Raw genomic sequence first — 10912 nt, forward strand, 5'->3', positions numbered from 1 at the left:
AAAAACAACAGGAAGTGACAGTTACCTTTTCTTAATATCTTAATATGAAAATTAATATTACCAACATAGCCTAAGCAGTTGAAATCCAAAAATATGAGGAATTAGGAATTTGTTGATTGTCATCCAATGGTCTCTTTAATTTGGTAATTGAAGAAATTAGTCCCATATTGTACAATCTATATATACTTTCAGCTTGTTTGTTTGTGACAATGTCTTGCTATGTGCAACATAAGGGTCTTGAAATCTTGCTTCTCCTATCTCAGCCTCTCTATTAGTAGTATTGTTTATTTCATGTTTTTACACTATACTATGGTTTTCAGAACAGCTTATATATTTCAAAAGTATTTATATACCCAAGGGAGACATAGACAATTAACTTGGGAGGTGGCTTATAGGAAAGAGAACAACAAAGAGTGATACTGAATGCTTTACTTGACATTTGTCGCTCTTGTATCAAGTTTGAAAAGGACTTTACAAGTTACTCTTTCTCTGAGATGAATGCTTTTCCAAATTATCACAGCCAATGAACCAGATTCTTACCCATACCTAATGTCTGTGCCACCCTCCAAGCAGAACCTTCGTTCATTGAAACAGTTGGTGAATGACTTTATGGATAGACTATCTTAATACACACACCATTTCTTAAATGAATGTAACCTGTTCTCTGTGGCCTGAGAATGAAGTCACTCACTCAAGTCAAATAGGTTTGACCATAGCAGGAAATCTGTATCCAAAAATTGAGCCTACAATTCATTTCTTGGTGCAGCAGAACTATCAACTCTCAGTTTAGCTACTATGGAGGTAAAATCCTTTGGTGATGTGAGGGTCATTGAAGTCCAGCCTTATTACAATGAAATCCAATGTCTAAAAATTGTTCTTATTTTGGGCTTGTACCACAGTAAGAGGCAAGATTTTAAACTCTACTAAATACAAAACAAACAAACAAACAAACAAAAAGACTTTATTTATGTTCATTTAAAAAAAATACTAGTAATGATGTATTATTTTGAAGTATACAGTTAATATGTTTGGAGTTATTTAAAATTTATACTGAGAAAAACATGTAGACAAGCATTTATAGACAGCATCTATATAGCACCATTAAATTAATTGTTGTTTTATATCAAACAACTTTTATAATACTCATTTTTATTGTTATAATATTTTATAAATTTCAAGGAATATGACAAAAAAGATATTGTAGGTATTGAAGAGGGGGTCTCTGGGAGGAGTTGGGGTACAAAAGAGAAACAAGAATGTGATTTAATTCTATTTACTTAAAATATGTTTTTAAATGTTAACAAATTCAGACAAATTAAAAATTATGTAACTTTTCTCATCATAATGCAATAAAAGTTTAAAAAAGAAGTAATGATAAAATTGAAGAAAAACGTTATACTTGTATTTACATTGGAATGTCCCTAGTGACTAAAACATTTATAATTTTGCTGCATATTTAAATTACAGAAGAGCCAAGAGGTCATTATACAATAGTACACCATTCATTGTTTGTGAATCATCAATGATCCACATGGTCTGGGCACAAACATCCATATGTGAGTAGGACATAGAGAGGGACATATCCATCTTTTGTTGCTCAGACTATTGCTTCTGCCTTACCTGATTCATCTTACTGATCACTTCACAAACTATTTCTCCTGTGTCGGATCTTCTTGCCGCTTTTACACATGAAGCAAGCACGTGCTTGTTTGAAAATGGACATGCCTAAGTAGACAGGAAAAAAAGTTCATAAGGCCTCAACACTAAACAAAGGAACTGTAGGTAACTCAGAAAAACTGGAGCAGGAGAGGTGGCCTTCGCAGAAAGAGTGCACCAATTGGTTGTTTAGTGCCAAATGGTCAGCCCTGAAAATTTACATTACATGGATTGAACAGGTTATATTTAGAAAATGTGTGTGTGTGTGTGTGTGTGTGTGTGTGTGTGTGTGTATGCAGCAACAATGTGAAGACACCATGAATTTGAAAAGTGGGGAGGGTATATGGAAGAGTTTGTAGGGAGGAAAAAGAATGAACAAATTATAAATTATAAAAAAGGGAAGAAAAAATGAATAAAAGTACATTTTTAATTAATAGAATTTTCTGGATTAAAATTTCTTAAGTCCACAGAATAGCATGGTAACTTTTTTTACTGTTCTCTAACAATAAACAATATAGTTACAAAACCTAGCCCTAAAAATGACATTTTTTTCTATACTCTCAGCTATAGAAGATGAGACAAGCTACCCCTAAGCTATGTACCTTGCCTATTTCACATTCATATAATCAGAGAAGCTAGATTCCTTACTATGGTGGCAGGAAACTTACTACATGTTGGCCAAAGTGGAACATGGTAGATCCAAGGTTTTGAAAGGTCCAGACCATATGAGCAGCTCATAAGAAATCTGTAGGATAGCAAAGTAGAAAGCCATGCAGAAGTAACTAAACAGTAAAGAGGTTTGCATGGTGAAGAGAAGCCAGGTAGACACATCTCAGGCTTGGGAATTGGACATCTGGTGTTCCTTTTTCCCCAGCTTATTTCTACTCCCATAATGGCTCAGCCCCACGGACACAGGGACCTTAGGTATCTTCTGACATCTCCCATGCTCATGAAGAGTAAGGAGCACACAGTAAGGGCTCTGTAAATGACCAACAAACGTTCTCCTCATAGAACAGCACTGTCTCCCCATGGAAGATTCTCCTGACAGTGACTGAGAGGTCTGGTATTTCATTGCCAGATTGTTAAAAACATTCTGGTGCAGACATTGGTTGCCAGCCCTCAATCTCTGCTCTTTGTCTGTGCACACCTTGTAGGCAGGACACGTTTTGGGTCAAAGTTTTCATGGGTAGGTTGCTGTTCTCCTCATCCCTCCACTGGGAGTCCTACCTGGCTACAGGGTGTGTCCACTTCATGATCTATGTCCCATCTACTAGGAGTCTCAGCTAAAGTTGCCCCCATAGGTGCTCTAGGGCCTCCTCTACTTCCAGGTCTCTGGTATGTCCTAGAGATTGCCCCCACCATGACAGATCTCCCTTCTCTCTCCCCTGCTCTCGCTACATATGATCTCCTCTCCCTTCTCCACCCCTTCTTCCACCCAGTTCCCTCCTGCCATCAATCTTGAATATCTATTTTGTTACTCCTTATGAGAAAGATTTAAACATCCTCCCTTGGGCTCTTCTTGTTATTTGACTTCTTTGGGTCTGTTGATTGTAGTGTGGTTATCCTGTACTTTATGGCTAATAGCCACTTATCAGTGAGTACATACTGTGAACGCCTTTTGGGATGTATTTCTAGTTCTATCCATTTGCCTGCAAACTTCAGAGACTGACTCACCAGCTAAAAGGTGAGCAGGAGCTGGACCTAGGCCCCCCTGGACATATTGGCAGATGAGCAGCTTATGTGGGGTCCCCCAACAACTGGAGCAGAGGCTCTCCCTGAGCCTGTTGCCTCCCAGATATAGGTCCCACACCTCTAAATGTCTGGCCTCAGTGGGAGAGGATGTGTCTAGTCCTACACCAACTTGATTGGGGTGGGAAGCAGGGAGAGGAGGGGGCAACACCCAGAATGAGGCTACCCCTTCTCAAAAGAGAGGAGGAAGGTGGAATGGGAGGAAGACTTGCATGAGAGGGTACTAGGAGGCCAGGAAGGCCTGATATTGGGTTGTAAAGTGAATAAATAAATGTTTTTAAAAAAACATTCCAGGCATGTACAACCACGTATCTTCCTATTTTGTTATATTTAAGCAGCAAGGAATACGCTCCTGTTTGTGTGGCCAATTAAGATGTGCATTTCGCAAATCATGAATTTTAGAGAACCAAAATCTAAACACTTCTGTAATGCATGAGACATGTGCCTCATAACTGAGAACATGGAGCATTTTCACAAAAGCACTTGAGAAAGAAGAAAGATGATAAACTTCCTTTGTGTGTCATTTGGCTTAAAGGACACAAGGATACAGGTACTACTAATTCTTCAAACATACATGCTCATAGTGAGCATGAGATTTCCAAGAAGCACAGACACTAGAATTCTATGTGACCCTCCAAAAATCCCAGTGCTTACTTGTGATTAGTTTTAAAAGAGCAAGGTGAGGCGTCGTCAGTAGGCTGTGGAAAATGAGCCGGAAAGTGTTCTGAAGAAGAAGAAGACCCATTTGTGTCTCTGTATATACCACACTTGAAGAGCAGAGAGAATAATCACATTTCCTACTGGCCCACCCCCAAGGTGTTTGAACCACTTTCTTTGATCTCTTCTCTAGGATTGTACTGGTACAACATACTTGCTAACTTCACCCACTTAACATTGTGTTCATATTGAGAAACACAAAGAGAATTTTGCAAGGAAAAAATAGGAAAACACTAAAAGCTGGTAGTTTTAAATAGTCTATTATTTACATGAAAATATGTAAACAATGCTTCTTTCAAACATTTTGGATAATATTTAATAGCAATGCTATATTCATGTTTTGCAAGCACTCTCTGAGTTATATGATGTGGACATTATATGATGTAGTACACTGTACTGACAGTTCTAATATCTAATATGTAGATTGATAGGAAATAAAAATTAATGGTGTTGCATTTACCTAGGTAAGGAGGAGCTTGTTAATGGAAATTTAGAAGAGTTTAAATAATTTGGATAAGTATAATCACTACTACTGTTCCTATGTTATATCTACTCAAATAGCATGTGAATGTATTGATTTAACTATGGAAATTTCACATCTAATGATTCATAAAAAGTCTTTAAAATGCTTTTAATCTATGGCTTTTAAAATTTGTTGTATAATAAATTTTATATAATATTTTATTCTGAAAAACTCACATTTTAGGAACTATTTAAGAACTGCTCAATGATGCTGTCTTGTGGAATGTTCCCTAGATCTTGGGACATTTTCACTAATAAATAAATAGATTAAAATATATAACTTTTATTTGTACATGACTATCAGAAAAGTAGTCATGTGTTATAAATTATGTAAAAAACTTTAGTCATCATATATTTTAGAATATCCAACTGATAACTAGAAGATTCTCTTGATTTAGTATCAGACTTAATTAGTAAATTATATATTGTTGAAATGTGAGAAGTTATGAAGTTTGAGAGTTCTAGCAAAAACTAAATTTTTTTAAAGAGGAAAAGAAAAAGAAATACCAACATAATGTCTAAGTAAGTACCCACATCACAGAGTTTAGCATTTTAAAACATTTGGATATTGTTTATTATGCTAGTTTAAGGCTCACTAGTTACCCTTTGTAATATACAAAAATTACAGACAAATTTAAACAATTTCTCACCTAATGATGTCAAAATCATGGCCTGGTGTTGTGTAACCCAAAAAGAGCAGCCAAGATACCTACTTCTGGCTACAAAACAAAAGTCTGGTGAGTGTGCCTTTGCGTGGCCAAGTTGGATGCCCTCCTTGCATATGAGCAAGGCATTTTTGCATCTTTTGGGTGATTTTTTTTCTCTAAGTGCCTTTCAGTTATAACAATCTGAGTTCAGCTTCCCGAGAAAAATGCCCCCATTTCAATTCGTTGCATCTAAGAAGCTAGAGAGTATGTTTAAACAGATATATTTTCTTTTTGTCTAACCTTGTCTGGAAGATATAGGAAAACTAATCTGCCTTATTTACATATGGCACAATCTATCCAGTATTCAAGGGTCTGTCAGAAACAGGAACCTTGTGCATTTCCATGGTAACCGATGGCATGCTGACAGTATCTGGCTTGTTGCAGCTTCGTCTAGGCAGGCCGGCAATTAATCAGCCATCTACATGCACAAAATTCTTTGTGAGTGAATGGCAGTGCCTCTGTATGCTGTCTGTGCTTTCACAATTCCGTATTCCTGCCGGGCAAAGTACTTTTTTGTCTCTTCTATTCATTTTCCATAGCTCGCCAAAACGTGCTAGAAAAGAGAGTGGGGGCTGGGGAGGAAACACATCCACCTGTAATTTCAAAATGACATTATTTCTTGCCAGCCTCAAATATGCCAGGGTGTGTTCCTTCCTTTTATTCTGCACCACATAGTGAGTTTGCTTTTTATCTTTTCTCCCCCTGGTTTTTCTTAGGTTGTACTTGATGGCCCTGTGTCTTGAGGTCCTTCATTGTCAGTATAAGTAGGACACACCTACCAGAGCAGGTATGTGCATGAACCAGGGCAGGCCTATGTGGTGCAGTTGGGGGCTTTATTTCTCACATCTGCTTCTGTCTTCTGAGCTGCGTGGCATTGATGTTACTCCCATTCTGCAGACTGAGGGGCAGATAAATTGAACCATTGTTGGATTTGCATGGTGGGCTTGGGCTGAAGGCACCAGGCTGCTGGCCACAGTCCTAATGCACACAAACATACATTTTTCATTCTGCTTCATAAGCAGTGTTTCAAGGTGTAGGAATTAAGCTCATTTGACTCAGAAAGTCATCTTGTTGGTCTCTTTATTCAGAGGCCTTCGTTATCTAGAATCGGGTGGAAAGTGAGACATCCACAGGCCTTAGGTGATTAGCAGGAACTGGGTTTGGTTTTTGCTAGGGACTCTGAACTAGACCAAGTCTAGGAAGGCTTTCCTCCTCTTTCTCTGTGAGATGAACAAAAAGATTTGATGATCTTGAAGGATTCACATGGCAAAGAGATTCTGTGATTCTCCATTTTCTTTTCTGCAATGTTATTTTGGGGTAGTCACAAATAAGGAGTAAGTAGAAATTAATACCCATGAGTTATTCAGTCATTTGTACTTGATAGGTGGTAGACTGAATTGAATAGATTTCCTTTTTGAAATGGAAAAAGAGGAAGGTTTGACAGCTGAATGGTTGATACATCTCAACAGGTCAATGTTCACTGAAGCCTGATTTGGCCAGTTTCATTTGCACATACCATACTTAAAAGTAACATGTTCACCTCCAATTTCAACTCAAGCAGAGAATCTAAAGAAGACTATGCCATGGCCTGTAAATGAAACCATTTACAGATGGTTTCACAGGTGAGTTTCCAGGTTAAAAAAAGCAACAGGCAACAAAAATGTACCCACAAAGTAGAGAAACAGAAAGGAAAATGCCTGTAAGTTTTCTGTTAGTCACTTTATTAGTATGTGCACACATGAATATACATATACAAATACACTTGTATGCTGCCGCCTTTCTGATTTACTCTTCACTAAATTTACTATTCAAGCATGAGTTCTGTTCACAAATTTTCTTTTGAACTTCACAATTTCTCTTTAAAGCTGACACTCAGTTGGAACATGAATCCTGCTTCAGTTGCAGAGAAATAAGGCTCCTTTCCCACAGACATCTCACCACTCCACCCTCCTTCTTCACTGGCTCCGAGGGTGACAATGCTCTATAACAACATCCCATGTGACAAAAGGTGGATTTAAAAGTTAGTTTATTATAATTTCCCATTAATGATTGATTTCCATTGACAAACTTTAGATATGTATGCTTTCTAAATGTAAATAAATATGAAACTATTGATACATGAGTATTTTCTTTAAAAGCTTAAATAATCTTAAAGGATGACCTGAAAACAGAAAAGAGCATGAGAAGAAGGCTTTTAGAGAAATAAAAACAAAACAGGATCTGGTAGAAAGTACCTGAGTAGGCAAGAGATAGACCTCCTGACCCAGCTCTGTAAGAGTGCCTCATATTAGTCTTTCCATTCACCCTCTCCAGCTTACTGGTCTACCCACTCAGTATCCGAGAATATGCCACACACATTGTAATTCACTTTAAAATATCCTGTTTGTTATAGAACTTTCATGCGTGTATTCAAAATTAAAATGCTATTCTTACAATTTTAAGCTCCCCCCATTTTTTTAAAAAAATGTTTCTACAGGAAGCATATCATTTTATCACAGTAATCTGATAGTATGTAGCCTCTGTGACTTTGTTTACAGTATTAGAAAAATCACCCTGAAACTTCTCTACCAGATCAAGTGTTCTGCTGACAAATCTCTTCTCCTCAACTCTCTTTTCCCTTTTTCATTTTATGTCCTTGGGCATCTTTTATTTAAGAAGAATTTCCATTGTGCCATCCATCAGTCAAACAAGTATTTACTGCCCTCTATTTTGGGAGTGATAATGCTACCCTCCTGCCAATAATCAAAGTTGTGGGGATATTCTCTATAATGGAAGTTTTCCACTTTAGTATCTAATTTTAATATAAACATTCTTCAATACATATATTAGTGGATCACTTTCCTGTGTAACTATGCATCACCTATGTTTCTTATTACCAAGACTGTACAGTAAAGAACAACCATGGTTTTGGTATAATGAAATAAAATGTGTAATTTACTAAACAATGGCTTAAAGTATGAAAAACCTTAAGTGGTGAAATTCAAAGAGTGTGGAATGAGGCAAGGGGTGGAAAGAATAAAACAGAGGGGTGACTGCATAAAAGGAGGGATCTCCTCAGAAGATGATGGATGTGCATTAGAAAAGGGGGAATAGCATACAACACCCATGAGGACACTCAAAATCATTAAAACACATACTTCCTGTGATCTGGTATGTGGCATGGGAATTGGATTTCAATAACAGTCTGATTTTCAAATAAGATCTAATATTAAACTTAGAATGTCTCACCCTCAATTCCAGACTGACTTCTCTGACACCACCATGCCAGCCCACATCCCTCATGAGACCTTGATGAGATGGATGTCATTTGCAAATTGCAGAAAAATACTACTGAGCTGAGCACCTAAAAGACTGAGATAGTAAAATTTGGGTTGTGTGAGTTTTGATCACAGTAAAAATAAGAATGAGTAGTTTTTCCAGACCTCAGAATGGGCACTGGAGAAGTTCTCAGGAGTTCTGTTGTAGCCATTGCCTTTGGTATGCCATCAGACTCCCATGGTCCTTAAAGTTGGAAAATATTGGATTAGTAGAACTCAGTGGTGATATACACTGGGTCAACTGTATTTGCTCACCATATTCTGCCACTTTTGACCTACAAAAATAGTGATTTCATATGATTCAAGCTAGCACTTAGAAAAATGTCATAATATATCCATAGTGCAGTCTGTCGCTTGCTTTTAGCTACATCAAAATTTACTGCAAACCACGCTTAACCAAGATCTGCTTTTATTTTTCCTTTGTGTGTGCATGTAGCTGTATATGTGTGTGTTTGTGTGAATATGAGGTTATGAGTATTCATGTCAGTGTTAGATGTTTCTCAGGCATGATAAACCTTATTTTTCTGAGAGACTCTCTGTGGAGCTTGGTGCTTACAATTTAGCACAGGCTAGCTGGCCAGTGAGCTCCAGGGATCTACCTGTCTGTGCTGGGATTACAAGTTAATAACACCATACCCCATCCTCCCTTGTTTTTTGAGGGTTTTGTTTTGGTTTTGTTTGGTTTTGGCTTTTTTGTTGTTGTTTGGTTTTGAAGATAGGGTTTTTCTGTGTAGCTCTGACTGTCCTGGAGCTCACTCTGCAGGCCAGGCTAGCCTCAAATTCAGAGATCTGCCTGTCTCTGTCTCCCACATGCTGGGACTAAAGGCATGTACCACTGAGCCCAGTTTCTATATCCAGCTTTTTATGTGGATGCTGGCATTGGAACTTGAGTGTTTGTGCTCTGCTTCAAACACTGACAGAGCCATCTCCTCAGCCATCTTTTATCTTCTTGTTGAGTGTGGATTTGAGTGGCCAATAGCAATCGTTCTGTTTGTAGAGACCTCTGGTTCTTCTGAATTTGCCTGTGCTCTTCAGCTTCGTCTTCCTTCTCCATGAAAGAGAACTGGAAGCCAGGACCATGACCAGACTTCCATAAAATAAATATCCAAGCACAAAACCACATAATCAAGACTGATACTGAGTCTAAGAAATGTAGTTTTCCTCTGCTAGTAACCTGCAACTGTATGGTTAGCTGGGCTCTTTGCTTCCCTCAGACACGCGTGAATTTTAGCTGCCCACCATCTACAGATGTCTTCTTTCTACTTTCTCATCTGATCGGTGCTTATTCAGAGGATTTAGAGAAAATCTAGGAAAATACAGAACCCTTCCCCCAATTCTAAGATGCCAGGTGTTCAACAAGTTACTCTGATGACATATTTATCTTTCCACACTGCCTTGGTTCTGTGTTCCCACATGTTAGTGGTCCAGGGAGGGAAAGTCAGTGTAAGGAATGTCCTAAGAATTAAGCATTTGCTCTTCTTTCCTTGGATGATTTTTCTTACTCTTATTCTTTGTCATCTACCTATCTGTCTAATCCCAGAGTGGACTTGAATCGACATGGTCAGAACTCAATCTCCCCCATGTAACACTCACTAATACTCCCAAAGCTGGAGAGGGTTGGTTTGAAGGAACACTCACTAAGCCCAGCATCTCAGGAACAGAACCAGCACCTACAGGCCCTTGACAATCATTGCCATGACAACTTAGATCACAGACTCTAAACTTCAGCATTTAGAATGTAGAAAGAGGTGAGGAGAAGGACAAGAACTCTTCATGTCATTGCAGTCCTTTCCTTTTGGTGTGGCACTTGCTGTCTGTGCTGCTATAGAGTCATAGCTATTGCTGCCTTTATGCTATGTGAAATCAATCCATCCTTTTACCCAGATGCCTTTTCATTAATGAGATCACAAGTAAGAAGGTGGTTGGTTTTATGTGATATCTTTACATGGCTACTTAGCAAAATCAAAGCCTGGCAGCCATCCTTCTTTTCCTGTGAACAGCATCCTACCTAATGAAAGCCACAACTAAAGACCTTCTAAGTCATTGAATTCTAAGGATTTTCTCAACCTGCTGTTTCTATTTGAACTAGATTTTCTAACTATAATTTACCTAAACTGTGGATCTTTCCACAACGTGAGGGTTAGACAGGCAACCTCCACAGGCTCGGGGAAATTTGCATTGGTTTAACCTTCATCTCTTCATATCTCTTAGTCACTGATTCAGTATCACAGGAACCTGAAGGTG

At 38.2% G+C, this 10912-nt stretch overlaps 1 long non-coding RNA gene across 1 annotated transcript in view; it reads right to left on the reverse strand.

Annotated features, from left to right (window-relative positions):
- LOC116095087 overlaps positions 1 to 1730 on the reverse strand; it is a 33986-nt gene extending 32256 nt beyond the window's left edge. Inside the window, exon 1 of the long non-coding RNA XR_004120436.1 lies at positions 1621 to 1730. This is a non-coding gene — a long non-coding RNA (uncharacterized LOC116095087). The remainder of the gene's footprint in view (positions 1 to 1620) is intronic.
- Positions 1731 to 10912: the final 9182 nt, after the last annotated feature.

The sequence above is a fragment of the Mastomys coucha genome, unplaced genomic scaffold, assembly GCF_008632895.1.
Source record: "Mastomys coucha isolate ucsf_1 unplaced genomic scaffold, UCSF_Mcou_1 pScaffold17, whole genome shotgun sequence".
In the NCBI taxonomy this organism is placed as follows: Eukaryota; Metazoa; Chordata; class Mammalia; order Rodentia; family Muridae; genus Mastomys; species Mastomys coucha.